This window comes from Gorilla gorilla, chromosome 10 (genome assembly GCF_029281585.2).
Source record: "Gorilla gorilla gorilla isolate KB3781 chromosome 10, NHGRI_mGorGor1-v2.1_pri, whole genome shotgun sequence".
NCBI classification, from domain to species: Eukaryota; Metazoa; Chordata; class Mammalia; order Primates; family Hominidae; genus Gorilla; species Gorilla gorilla.
Genome location: NC_073234.2, coordinates 40,210,960 through 40,225,886, shown reverse-complemented (window position 1 = coordinate 40,225,886; position 14,927 = coordinate 40,210,960).

Sequence of the window (14,927 nt, the reverse complement as noted above, 5' to 3'; positions counted from 1 at the left end):
ATGAAAAGAATTGTTCCTGGTGTGTCTATGAGGAGATTAATATTTGAGCCACTGGACTGGGAGAGGCAGATCCACCCTCAATCTTGGTGGGCATCATCTAATCAGCTGCCGGCATGGCTAGAAAAAAAAGCAGGCAAAAGAAGTTGGAATGACCACACTTGCTGAGTCTTCTGGCCTTCATCTTTGTCACATGCTGAATGCTTCCTCCCCTCGAACATAGGACTCCAAGTCCTTTCAGCTTTTGGACTCTTGAAATTATATGAGTAGTTTGCTAGGGACTGTTGGGTCTTCTGCCACAGGCTGAGGACTGCACTGTCAGCTTCCCTACTTTTGAAGTTTGGGGACTTAGACTGGCTTTCCTGCTCCTGAGCTTGCAGATGGCCTGCTGAGGGACTTCACCTTGTGATTGTGTGAGTCTATACTCCTTAATACATTCCCTTTCATATATACCTCTATCCAATTAGTCCTGTCCCTCTAGAAAACCCTGACTAATACAGATTTTGGTGCCAGAAGTGGGCTGTGCACAGCAACATTCCATCATCAAATGGAAGGTCTGTATACATGATCAGGCTCCAGCAGGTCCTGAAGATACATATAAGTTACATGAGGAAGTGGATCAAATGTCCATGGTCTCCACTCCTGCCTCTCTGCCTTCTCTCCCCCAACCTGCATTGATGGCCTCATGGGGAGCTCCCTATGATCAGTTGACAGAGGAAGAGAAGACTAGGGCCTCGTTCACAGATGGTTCTGCACAATATGCAGGCACCGCCCAAAAGTACACAGCTGCAGCACTACAACCTCTTTCTAGGACATCCCTGAAGGACAACGGTGAAGAGAAATCTTCCCAGTGGGCAGAAGTTCAAGCAGTTCACCTGGTTGTGCACTTTACATGTAACGAGAAATGGCCAGATGTGCGATTATATACTGATTCATGGGCTGTAGCCAATGGTTTGGCTGGATGGCCAGGGACTTTGAAGAAGAATAATTGGAAAATTGGTGGCAAAGAAATTGGGATACAGGCATGTGGATGGACATCTCTGAGTGGTCAAAAACTGTGAAGATATTTGTATCCCATGTGAGTGTTCACCAAAGGGTAACCTCAGCAGAAGAGGATTTTAATAAGAGGATTTAATAATCAAGTGGACACCACTCAGCGTCTTTCTTCAGCCACCACTGTCATCACCCAATCGACCATGAATATAGTGACTATGGTGGCAGAGATGGAGGTTACACATGGGCTCAGCAACATGGACTTTTACTTACCAAGGCTGATCTGGCTACAGCCACTGCTGAGTGCCCAATTTGCCAGTAGCAGAGACCAACACTGAGCCCTCGATATGGCACCATTCCTCGGGGACATCAGCCAGCTACCTGGTGGCAGATTGATTGTATTGGACCTCTTTAATCATGGAAAGGGCAGAGGTTTGTCCTCACTGGAATAGACACTTACTCTAGATGTGGGTTTGCCTATCCTGCATGCAGTGCTTCTTCCAAGACTGCCATCTGTGGACTCATGGAATGCTTTATCCACTGTCATGGTATTTCAAACAGCATTGCCTCTTACCAAGCCACTCACTTTGTGGCTAAAGAAGTGTGGCAGTGGGGTCATGCTAATGGAATTCACTGGTCTTCCAATGTTCCCTATCATCCTGAAGCAGCTGGATTGATAGGACAGTTAAATGGCCTTTTGAAGTCACAATTACAATGCCAACTAGGTGACAAGACTTTGCAGGGCTGGGGCAGAGTTCTCCCAAAGGCCATGTATGCTCTGAATCAGTCTCCAATATATGATACTGTTTCTCCCATAGCCAGGATTCATAGGTCTAGGCATCAAGGGGTGGAAGTGTAAGTGGCACCACTCACCATCACCCTTAGTGATCACTAGCAAAATTTTTGCTTCCTGTTCACGCAACATTATGTTCTGCTGGCCTAGAGGTCTTAGCTCTGGATGGAGGAATGCTGCCCCTAGGAGACACAACAGTAATCCCATTAAACTGGAAATTAAGATTTCCACCTGGCCACTTTAGGTTCCTCCTACTCTAAGCCAACAGGCTAAGTAGGGAGTTACAGTGTTGTTTAGGGTGACTTACCCAGACTATCAAGATGAAATCAGTCTACTACTCCACAATGGAGGTAAGAAATAGTATGCAAGAAATCAGGAGATCCCTTAGGGCATCTCTTACTATTACCATGCCCTGTGATTAAGGTCAATGGGAATCTACAACAATTCAATCTAGGCAGGATTACAAATGGCTCAGACCCTTCAGGAATGAAGTTTTGGGTCACTCCACCAGTTAAAAAACCATAACCTGCTGAGGTGCTCGCTGAAGACAAAGGGAATACAGAATGGGTAGTAGAAGAAGGTAGTCATCGATACCAGCTACTACCATATGACCAGTTGCAGAAATGACTACTGTAATTGTCATAAGTATTTTCTCCTTATTTTATTAAGAACATGTTTGTGTATGTACACACATACTAATAAAATATATCCATTGTATTTCCTTCCTTTTTTAAAAATCATGTGACATAAGATTTATTGACATACCAACTTTTAACTGTTGTTAATTTTACATAATAGCATTTAGGTTAAGGATTAATGTTCTTCCAGTTGTATGGAGGATAACCGTATTATGTTAGGCATAATTATGGCATAACTATTGTCTTTATTTCAATATTATGTATGATTTCAGGAGATGTGTATGGGTTCAATTGACAAAAGTGGACTTGTGGTGATAAATATTGAGTGTCAACTTGATTGGATTGAAGGATGAAAAGTGTTCTTCCTGGCTGTGTCTACGAGGGTGTTGCCAAAGGAGATTTAACATTTGAGTCAGTAAACTGGGAGAGGAAGAACCACTCTCAATCTGGGTGGGCACCATCTACTCATCCGTCAGCATGGCCAAAAAGAAGCAGGCAAAGAAGTTGGAAGGAACAGACTTGCAGAGTCTTCCAGCCTTCATCTTTGTCCCTTGATGGATACTTCTTGCCCTCGAACATCGGACTCCAAGTTCTTCAGCTTTTGGATTCTTGGTCTTACTTGAGTGTTTTGCCAGGAGCTCTTGTGACTTTGGCCACAAACTGAAGACTGCTCTGTTGGCTTCCCTACTTTTGAGATTTTGGGACTCAGACTGGATTCCTTGCTCCTCAGCTTGCAGATGGCCTATTGTGATACTTCACCTTGTGATCGTGTGAGTCAACACTCTGTAATAAATTCCCTTTCATGTATATATCTATTCTATTACTCCTGTTCCCATATAGAACCCTGACTAATACAGATCTGATCTTTATTATTATTGTTGTTATTTTCTGGAACACAATCTCACTCTGTCACCCAGGCTGAAGTGCAGTGAAATCTTAGCTCACTACAGCCTTGACTTCCCAAACTCAAGCAATCCTCCTACCTCAACCTCACAAGTAGCTAAGACTACAGGTGTGCACCACCAAGCCCAGCTATTTTTATTGTTATTGTTGTTTATTATTTGTAGCAATAAGGTCTTACTGTGTTGCCCAGGCTAATCTCACACTCCTGAGCTCAAGTGATCCTTCTGCCTCGGCCTCCCAAATTGCTGAGACATTAGCTTGTGATCTTTATTATTTTTTACATCTAATAATTTTGTTTTGTTTACTCTTGCTTTTCTAGCTCCTTGAGATGCATCATTAGTGTTTACTTGAAATATTTCTACTTTTTGATATGGTCATTTACTGCCATAAACTTCCCTCTTAGTATTGCTTTTGCTGTAAGCTATAGGTGTTGATATGTTGTATTTCCATTTTTATTTGTTTCATTTTTTAAATTTTCATCTATATGTTCTGTGATTATAGAAGAGAATGTTCTAAAAATGACTGTTAGGTCAATTTTGTCTAAATTCCAATTTATTTCCAGTGTTTTGATAGGAATTGCTTTGAATGTGTAGATTGCTTTAGGCAATAAGCCCATTTTAAAAATAGTAATTATAATACATGACTGTAAGATGTCTTTCCATTTGTTTGTGTCATTTCTTTGTTGATTTTCTGCCTCGATAATCTGTCTAGTATTATGAATGAGGTGTTTAAATCCCCTACTGTTATGGTATTGCTATTTCTTTCTTTAGGTCTAGTAATGTTTGTTTATATGTGTGAGTGCTTTAGTGTTGAGTACATATATGTTTTAAATTGTTATTTTCCTTTGTGAGGTGATTCCTTTATCATTTTATAGTGACATTCTTTATCTTCTTATTTTAACCATTTTGACTTAAAACCTGTTTCATCTGATACAAGTATAGCTACCCAGTGTGACTTTTTTTTTTTGCATGGGATATCTTTTTTCCTTTTCTTCGCTTTGAGCCTATATGCATTTTTAGATGTGCAGTGTGTTTCTTGTTGGCAGCATATGGGAAAATGTTGTTTCTTTATCCATTCAGCCCATTTCTCTTCTAAGAGGATACTTTAATCATTTTATATTCAAAATTATTATTAATATGTAAGATTTTGTTCCTGTCATATTGTTGTTTACTTGAATATTTTTCTTTTGTATTGTTAATCATTGATGTTTGGTGGGTTTTTTGGAGTGATAACATTTGAATACTTTGTCTTCCTCATTTGTGTGTTTGCTCTACCAGTGAGTTGTATAGTTTTGTGTGCTTTTATAATGATATATATCATTCTTTTGCTTTCAGGTGTAGTATTCCTTAAGAATTTCTTGTAGATCCAGTCTAGTGGTTATTAATTCTTCAACATTTGCTTATCTGGGAATTTATTTCTCCTTCAGTAACAAAGGATAACTCTGCTGGGCATAGTATTATTAGCTGACAGTATTTTTTTTATTTTTTTTTTCCTTTTAGTGCTTGGAATTTTTGTCTAATTCTCTCCTCACCCTAAGTTTTCTGCTGATAAATCTCCTGTAAGTCTGTCAAATTTGACTTATATGTAACAAGATGATTTCTCTCACTTTTAATAAAATTATCTCTTTGACTTTTAACATGTTGACTATAATTTGCTTCAGAGAAGACTTTTCTGGGGTGTATCTACTTGAAAACGTTTGAGCCCCCTGTATTTTAATGTCTAAATTTCTTGCTGGACGTTGGAAGTTTTTAGTTATTAGTTTAGAAAATAGGTTCTCCATACCTTTGACCTACTCTTCACTTTCTCAAACATGTAATATTTTGTTGGCTTATTGTGGCCCATTTGTCATATAGGCTTTTTGCATTCATTTTATTGTTTATGCTTTTTAAAAACCTGTCTGGGTTGTTGTAAAAGATGTCTTCACATTCTGATACTTTCTTCTGCTAGATTTAGTCTACTATTAAAATTCTTGGTTGCATTTTTAAAATATCATTTATTGAATTCTTTAGTTTCAGTTATCATATATATACATATATATATAGTGAATTTGTGATTCATATCCTGAATTATTTTCCTGATTTCTTTCTTTCATTTATCTGTGTTCATTGTACATAACTGAGCTTAATATCATTATTTTGAATTCTATTACAGGCATTTTATAATTTTTTTCCCATGGGAATCTTGCTGGAGAATTATTGTGTTTCTTGGGAGGTGTCATATTCTCTGGATTATTCATTTGTATTGTGTTCCTTTGTTGATATTCATGTATGTGGTATAACAGTTACATCTTCCAATTTTCTGAATTGGCTTTCATAGCAAAATACTTCTAAAGATGTATCTTTGGTGTTGGTTGATTAGGGCACGTTAGCTTTGATTCTGGGTGCATGCAGTAGTGTAATCTTTGTATAATTCCTTTGACTGTGAACAGCATTAATAGTGCTTAATTTTCTCAGTGGCTTCAGATATGATCGTTAGAAGAGGGTATGGTGAGGCTTCGCTGAAGATAGTTATGCCAGATGGGCCAGTCCTTGTACTACAGTGTTGGCAGCAGTAGGGTGAACACTCTTGTCCTTGTTCCCCTGGGTGGCATACATGGTTCTGTTGTTAGGGAGTCAAGGTGGGTGAATTCCTCAACCCCTAGGCAGCTTGAGTAAGTGCTGGCAGTGGCAGCTTGGGGTCTGGTAAATTTGTGGATTCTTGAGCCCCTGAGCCATAGGCATAGCATTGGCATGGGAGATTGGCAGAAGTGGTAGTGAGACTACTTTGGGCTCCCAAGCATCACATCCTGGCATTAGTGATGGCTTTAATGGTCTTGGCAGGACAGTCCCCAGTTCCCTAGGTGGTGTGTGCAAGTGGGTGCGGGTGATGATGGTGGTAACAGGATGAGCAGGCCCATCTACTGAACTCCAAGGATTCTGCACAGATTCCAGCAGTGGTGGATGGAGCAAGGTGATCTCAAGGCACTTCAAGCAGCGTGAGAACTAAGAGGAGAGATAATGCCAGGCCATGTAGGCCTGCCCTCAGCTTCCCCAGTGGTATGCACAGGTGCAGGCCATGGTGTGTAGAGTGGGGTGATCACCAAGATCACCAAGCCTCCAGGTGCCATTTTTGGGTGGCAGCAGCAGCAGTAGTGGTGGATGAGGAGAGCCTCTCCTCAGGGCATTTGCAAGTGCAGAGCAGTCCTGAAAGAGTGTGTGTGTGTGTATGTGTGTGTGTGTGTGTGTGTGTGTGTGTGTGTGTGTGTGTGTGTGTTGGGGGTGGAGGGGCTGCTGTCAGTTGCAACAGCACCAGACAGTTAGCTCTTAGGCTCTGGGGAGTGCACACTTTGGCTCCCCTCACCCCCACCACTAGTGGTAGCAGCAGTCATAGACAGGCAGTGTCTGGCCTCAAGGCGTATGAAATTGCATGATTGTCATGTTGTTAATGTGGTCAGGATTGCTGTCAGTGGTAGTAGCACCAGGTAGGTATCTGTCAGGCTCTCAGTAGCACACACTTTGGCTCCATTTGTCCCAGGGGGCAGCTTCCTCTGTTCACTGTCCCACTCACTCCCCCCGATATAAAAAATGGTATGCACAAGAGTGCTGGAGACTCTACCATACTGCTGAGTTTCACTGACATTTGCCACTACACATAGATTGATGTCAGCCGGCTTCCAGGTATGCGGAGGTGCAGGGGCTGTTTGGCCCCAGTGCATGATGCAAGGTAGTGGGGGCAAGACTCTCAAAATGTTGGTTAGCTGCAGCTGCTTGGGTCTTGGTGGGGTGTGTGGGACCCAGAGTAAGCTCCCTCTCTGGAGTAATGTCACTCTGTGGACTCCACACAGCTCCCTATTCTACCCTCAGTGCCAGTAAGGCTCAAGAGGCCCTACTGTGACTAGGATTGCAGGAGTCAATGTTGGAAATGTTTGCCACTGAGGATTTCTCTTAACCTTTCCCCACGCTGGGGAGCCTCTCTGGGCTACTAGCCAATTACTGCCTGACTTACCTCTCCTTCTGTGCCTCAGGTTTTTCCTGTCACTTTTATGCTGAATTTAAGCATTCTCTTTTTGGTACTCAATTTGAAGTGTAATTAACTACTCACTATTTGAGATATTCTTTTTGAAGAAGGTAAGCACTAAATACATCTTGTCAACCATCTTGAAGCCACTCGAGTATGGAATTTTCTAAAATAAATAAAATCACACAAATAAGCAGGCCAGCTACAATAAAAAACAAATGAAAGTCGTAGAGTTGAAAAGTGTGTGTGTGTGTGTGTGTATGTGTGTGTCTATGTTAGAGATAATAGTCACTAAAAACAGTAAATTTGAAAATGCTTTTTAAGAACTTAACTTTAATGTACAGTAATTTAATTAAATTTAGTGCAAGATCTCTCTCTTCAGAGACAGAAAGTGTCTGGGATGTTTAGCAGCTAAGTAGAGTTGAAAAAGAGAGAAGAAATGAATTCTGGTGGTATATTAAGCATTAGATCACAGAAATTGCCCCCAAAAAATTTACTGCCAGAAAGGCTTCATTCTGAATGCAATATTAAGCAAATGAATATGAGAACAACTGGTGAATTTGGGCAAGTGTGGAAAAGACAACAGTGTCACAACAAAAGCCCTGATGATTTCAGAAGAACCCAAGAAAACATTTTCAGTAGGACTGAGGACTGTACACAGGAAAATCAGCTGAAGGTAAGATCCAATTTAAAAAATGGCAATAAGGTTTCAGAGGACATAGATCTCAGAAAAGAAGAGAACACCGCACAAATAGGCATAGAGCCACACAGGCACACTTGCATATTTCACCTAGGAAACTATCTGATTTAAACCAGACTAATATAAATTTCCAATACCAAAATACTGCAGTAAAAATGAAGAAAATTATCTTCATAAATATCTTCATAAAGGCATACTGACAAAAATAAGACAAGAGGGAAGAAATTTTAGCTTGATACTATAAAACAATCTACTAGAGAAATCAGATTTGGGTAACCAAAGAATCATAGGAGAAGTTGTGGCATAAGGACAGATAATAATTTGGATATAATTAAAGGTAGCATTAAGAATAGATTATAAAGGTATATATGCTAAAATAGCATGTAAATGTTATATACTCTGCTATATGAATATAATGCAAGTGTTAAAAATTGGGAAGAATAGTAGAAAAAATAAGTCCCAATATATATTTTGGAATTTCACTTAAAAATATATTCCTGCTTACCATTTTATTGGTTATTCTTGGCTTCTTATCTTTTATTTACATTTAGAATCATATTTCTAATATCTTAGAAAAACTCCAGTAAGTTTTTAATTGAAAATTTGATTGAAATTGCATTATATCAATGAATAACTTAGTAGAGTAATGACTTATGTATAATATTTAATGTAGCTAGTCATAAAAATGTTATGACTCTCCATCAATACTAAATATTTAATGAATTTTAATGTTTCTTTTAAATTGCATAAAATTATTATACATATTTTTGTTGGACTCTGTCTTATGTACCTGCAGTTTTCTTTTTTGGTTGATCTGCAAAATACAACTGAAGATTGTATAACAATTTTCTGTCTAATAAGCTTACTAAATGCTCTAATTCGTTTGAACAATTTAACAGTGTGATCTTTTTGGTCTTTGGTTTAGACAACCATATCATCTCTTAATAAAATCATCTGTGTTTAATGACAATTTTTTAACATTTTCTCCTAATCATTAAAAGTATTTGTATAAAGATGAAATAAAATAATAAAGATATAATAGCAGATAAAGTTAAAACCAGAAAAGTAATAGATTGAAATGCAAGTGAAATTCAAAGCTAGTTCTGTGAAAAGAGCAACAAAAAACCAAAATTTTAGCAACACTCACCAAAAGAAGTGGGAGAGAACCCATAAATCATATTAGGAATTATTAGGAGGCATCATTACAGATCTTGAGACATGAAAAGACTAATAAGGGAACATTTGCTAATAAATTTGTATCTCTGATGAAAGGATAAAAAAATCTTTGAAAGATGAAATGTATCAATTTCAAGATTGATATGTAAATGTATAATCTCAAGAGAGATTACCTAATCACATACTCACACACACAAATTAAATATTGTTTAGAAAAAGACCTTTCCAAATGGCTTTACTGGGGTATTCTACCAACATTTGGCAAGAAATAAATTCATTCTACAGATTCTGCTATATATAAAGTTAAAAAAAAAGGAAACACTTTCTAATTTATTTGAGGCTTATATCACTGAGATATCAAAACCTGACAAAAACATGAACCAAACATATAACCACAGTTTAATATTCTTTATCAACACAGAAGCAAAACTCCTTAACCAAATATTAGAAAATTGGATATAGTACACAAAAAAGAAAAATACATTATGACTAAGATGAGCTTTTTGTTAAATGAAGACTATTAAATCATGAGAAAATTATACAAATGTAGTTAACCATAAAGAAGCTTAATAAAAGAATAACTGCATGATTATTTCTACACATGCAGTAAAGCATTTGAAAAAGTCAAAACCAGTTCATTATAAAAACTATCAACTATAGAATAAAAGCTAGAGTCCTCAACTTGATAAAAAGCATTAACAAAAATATTATACTAAATGTTATACTTAGTGGTGAAACACTGAATATCGTTCTTCTAAGACTGAAAACAAGCAAGGATGCCCATTTCTATGCAACATGATCCTGAAAGTTTTAGCCAGTATAAAAGGCAAGAAAATGAAATAAAAGATAAAACTTGCACATATTGGAATATATATATTCCTTTATTTATAAATAACATGCATGATTAGTTATGTAGAAAAGCCTAAGAAAACTACAATAAATTCTATTTAAGTGAATTTACCATGTCTTCAGATATAAGTTCAATATTTTGAAAAATAAATCATTTTTATGTAGTAGAAATAAAATCTTCCAAATTAAAATTCAAAAAAAATCAATGACTATAAAATTAGATCAAGAAACCAAAAAATACTTGGAAGTAAATTTAGCAAAATATGTGTGAAACCTATAAAATCAAAATTTAAAATATTGCTTAAAAATGTTAAAGACCTGAATTAATTGAGAAATTTGCCATGTTTGGTGACCAAATGGTTCAGTATTGTTAAAATGCCAATTTTTTCCAAATTAATCTATATTTTCAATGCAATCTCAAGCAGAATCTAATGGGATGTTTTTGTTTTGTTTTTGAAAAAAAAAGAAAGATTTTACAATTTCTACAAAAATGCAATCACACATAAATAGAAAAAAGTAATTTTGTAAAATAAAAAAATTGGAGAACTTGAGGATATGCAAGATCAATTGGTTTTTGACAAATATTCAGTGATGGTAAGCTTTATATCCTAACTTGGCTAGGCTATAGTTTATAATTACTCATTAACACTTATCTAGAAAATGTAAAATTATTTTGCAGATGTAATTTAAGTTCATTATCAATTTACTTCAAGTAAGGGAGATTAATGTAAATAATATGGGGTATGCCAGGTTTAGTCAGGTAGAAGGATTTAAAAGCAGAATTGAACTTCCCTGAAGAGATCCCATCTGTGGATAACAGCTTTGGCTCATGTCTGGAGGTTCAGCTTACCCTTCAGGATAACTACTCTAAGGATTTAGTACTGACTGGCCTTGCCAGAATTCCTAATGGCGTAAGCCAATTCTTTGTAATAGATCTATTAATATATATCTCCTATCAGTTTTGTTTCCTGATTTGGACCCTGGTTAACACGAATTTTGGTACTGATTACTTGTCCTAGAGAAACAGAATCTTAAAGATGATTTTTTCTGAATTGGTTCTGGGTTTTCTAGAGTTGGCTGTCTAATAAGATTTAGATCTAAAGGTAGTAATGACTCCAATTTCTATGAAAAAGAGGGCATAGTAGTCCATGCCATAATGTGAAAATAGAAATAGGCAAAATATTGCTATTAAATACTCCAAACAAAATACCTATAGAAGACAAGGTTTTGTGAACCACGCATTTGATACCTTAGAACATTTTGTTCAAATTAAGAAATATAATGGGATTCATGTTTTTCAATCCTAACTGCACTGGTGAAAGTGAGGGAAAAAAAAGAATAAGCTAGCGTTTCAATGACATGAAAATATCTGTGTCTGCGCATATAAATAGATACCTTTATCTATGGTTAAATGACTGAGATTTCTGAAAATCAAACCTAGAGTCACATCCTGAAAATAGCTGATTTACAATGTCAATTGAATCCCCAAGCATGCAGCAGGGTTTCTCCTGTAAAATGAGGACATCAATTGGGAAGTAATAGGTCCTGCAAACAGCATTGGGGGCATTTGGACATATCACAGTGAAGCTGGAGACATTAAAAAATTAAATTCTGCCAACTTTTTATTGTCAGTAGAAGTTGCCCTTCTACCCTGAATAAGTTGATTAGCCCTGCTTTGTATAAAGAAACTGTAATGGTCTCCATTGAGGTAGTTACTTTTGCCACCTCTCTTGGCTTCTGACTTATAAGGAGACCCAAGTTTCAGCAGACCCCAAAGGGTGATATATAAGTGTGACATTTATGGAGGTGCATGCCAAAAGAACAGCATATTTTTTTCAGTTTATATAAAATCATAACATGTGTGAGGATGGATCTTAATGTGAAAGAGAAATAAATCTTGGAACCCCAAAATCACTAAGCCAAAGGGAAAAGTCAAGCTGGGAACTGCTTAGGGCAAACCTGCCTCTCATTCTTTTCCTGAAAAGGGGAGCTACTAAGACAAAAAAAAAAAAAAAAAAAAAAAAAAAACACACACACACACACACACACAACTACATGCCTTTCTCACAAGGAATTTCCTCATGGACAAAGGACAGACAGAACTCAAAGTCATCCCTCTGCTTACTGAGATAAACACATATCTGATTGCCTCCTTTGGAAAGACTATTCAGAAACTCAAAAGAATGCAGCTGCTTGTTCCTCTCTATTTATGACCTGGAAGCCCCCTCCTGGCTTTGAGTTGTCTTGCCTTTCCGAACAGAGCTAATGTACATCTTACATATATTGATTGATGTCTCATATCTTCATACAATGTGTAAAACCAAGCTGTGTCCTGACCACATTGGCAAATGGAATTCCTGAAACTGTGTCATAGGTGTACATCCTTAACTTTGGTAAAATAAGCTTCCTAAATTGACTGAGACCTGTCTCAGATAGTTGGGGTTTACTTTAACAATGTGTGAACATGGTGGAAGAAACATAAATTGGATCAGGTTGAATTTACTGATATGGGCCCACTAAGTGGAGACTCTGGATTTGATGTTTTAGCTCAAGAAGTTAGAAAGGGCTCAAATAGTTTGGTTCGTTGACTTTAAGATGGACCCAAAAGTGGCCTAAAACAAAATGAAGTTAAGTGCTAGGGCCACATTGATATACTGCAGAGGAAGGTATCCTAAGGCTTAGGGAGACTGAAATGTTAGAGTGCATGTATCACAGAAGACCTACTCATCCACAACTGTGAGAAATACGTTTTTGAGGGAAATCCCACAATCTTTGAAGAGCTCTGTGGTCACTCTTTCTGTGAGTTGACAGAGTTCTTACACTGGATTTTTCTCCAGTGTAAGAACAGAACTGTGTTCTGTTTCATTGGTCTATATCTCTGTTTTGGCACCAGTACCATGCTGTTTTGGTTACTGTAGCCTTATAGTATAGTTTGAAGTCAGGTAGCGTGATGCCTCCAGCTTTGTTCTTTTGGCTTAGGATTGACTTTGCAATGCAGGCTCTTTTTTGGTTCCATATGAACTTTAAAGTAGTTTTTCCAATTCTGTGAAGAAAGTCATTGGTAGCTTGATGGGGATGGCATTGAATCTATAAATTACCTTGGGCAGTATGGCCATTTTCACGATATTGATTCTTCCTACCCATGAGTATGGAATGTTCTTCCATTTGTTTGTATCCTCTTTTATTTCATTGAGCAGTGGTTTCTACTACTGCTTGAAGAGTTCCTTCACATCCCTTGTAAGTTGGATTCCTAGGTATTTTATTCTTTTTGAAGTAATTGTGAATGGGAGTTCACTCATGATTTGGCTCTCTGTTTGTCTGTTATTGGTGTATAAGAATGCATGTGATTTTTGCACATTGATTCTCTATCCTGAGACTTTGCTGAAGTTGCCTATCAGCTTAAGGAGATTTTGGGCTGAGACAATGGGGTTTTCTAGATATACAATCATGTCATCTGCAAACAGGGACAATTTGACTTCCTCTTTTCCTAATTGAATACCCTTTATTTCCTTCTCCTGCCTGATTGCCCTGGCCAGAACTTCCAACACTATTTTGAATAGGAGTGGTGAGAGAGGGCATCCCTGTCTTGTGCCAGTTTTCAAAGGGAATGCTTCCAGTTTTTGCCCATTCAGTGTAATATTGGCTGTGGGTTTGTCATAGATAGCTCTTATTATTTTGAGATATGTCTAATCAATACCTAATTTATTGAGAGTTTTTAGCATGAAGCATTGTTGAATTTTGTCAAAGGCCTTTTCTGCATCTATTGAGATAATCATGTGCTTTTTGTCTTTGGTTCTGTTTATATGCTGGATTACGTTTATTGATTTGCATATGTTGAACCAGCCTTGCATCCCAGGGATGAAGCCCACTTGATCATGGTGGATCAGCTTTTTGATGTGCTGCTGGATTCGGTTTGCCAGTATTTTATTGAGGATTTTTGCATGGATGTTCATCAGGCATATTGGTCTAAAATTCTCTTTTTTGGTTGTGTCTCTGGCAGGCTTTGGTATCAGGATGATGCTGGCCTCCTAAAATGAGTTAGGGAGGATTCCCTCTTTTTCTATTGATTGGAATAGTTTCAGAAGGAATAGTACCAGCTCCTCCTTGTACCTCGGGTAGAATTTGGCTGTGAATCCATCTGGTCCTAGACTTTTTTTGGTTGGTAAGCTATTGATGTTTGCCTCAATTTCAGATCCTGTTATTGGTCTATTCAGAGATTCAACTTCTTCCTGGTTTAGTCTTGGGAGGGTGTATGTGTCGAGGAATTTATCCATTTCTTCTAGATTTTCTAGTTTATTTGTGTAGAGGTGTTTATAATATTCTCTAATGGTAGTTTGTATTTCTGTGGGATCGGTGCTAATATCCCCTTTATCATTTTTTATTACATCTATTTGATTCTTCTCTCTTTTCTTATTTATTAGTCTTGCTAGTGGTCTATCAATTTTGTTGATCTTTTCAACAAATCAGCTCCTGCATTCATTGATTTCTTGAAGGGTTTTTTGTGTCTCTATGTCCTTCAGTTCCGTTCTGATTTTAGTTATTTCTTGCCTTCTGCTAGCTTTTGAATGTGTTTGCTCTTGCTTCTCTAGTTCTTTTGATTGTGGTGTTAGGGTGTCAATTTTAGATCTTTCTTGCTTTCTCTTGTGGGCATTTAGTGCTATAAATTTCCCTCTACACACTGCTTTGAATGTGTCCCAGAGATTCTGGTATGTTGTGTCTTTGTTCTCTGTGGTTTCAAAGAACATCTTTATTTCTGCCTTCATTTCATTATGTACCCAGTAGTCATTCAGGAGCAGGTTGTTCAGTTTCCATGTAGCTGAGCAGTTTTGAGTGAGTTTCTTAATCCTGAGTTCTAGTTTGATTGCACTGTGGTCTGAGAGAC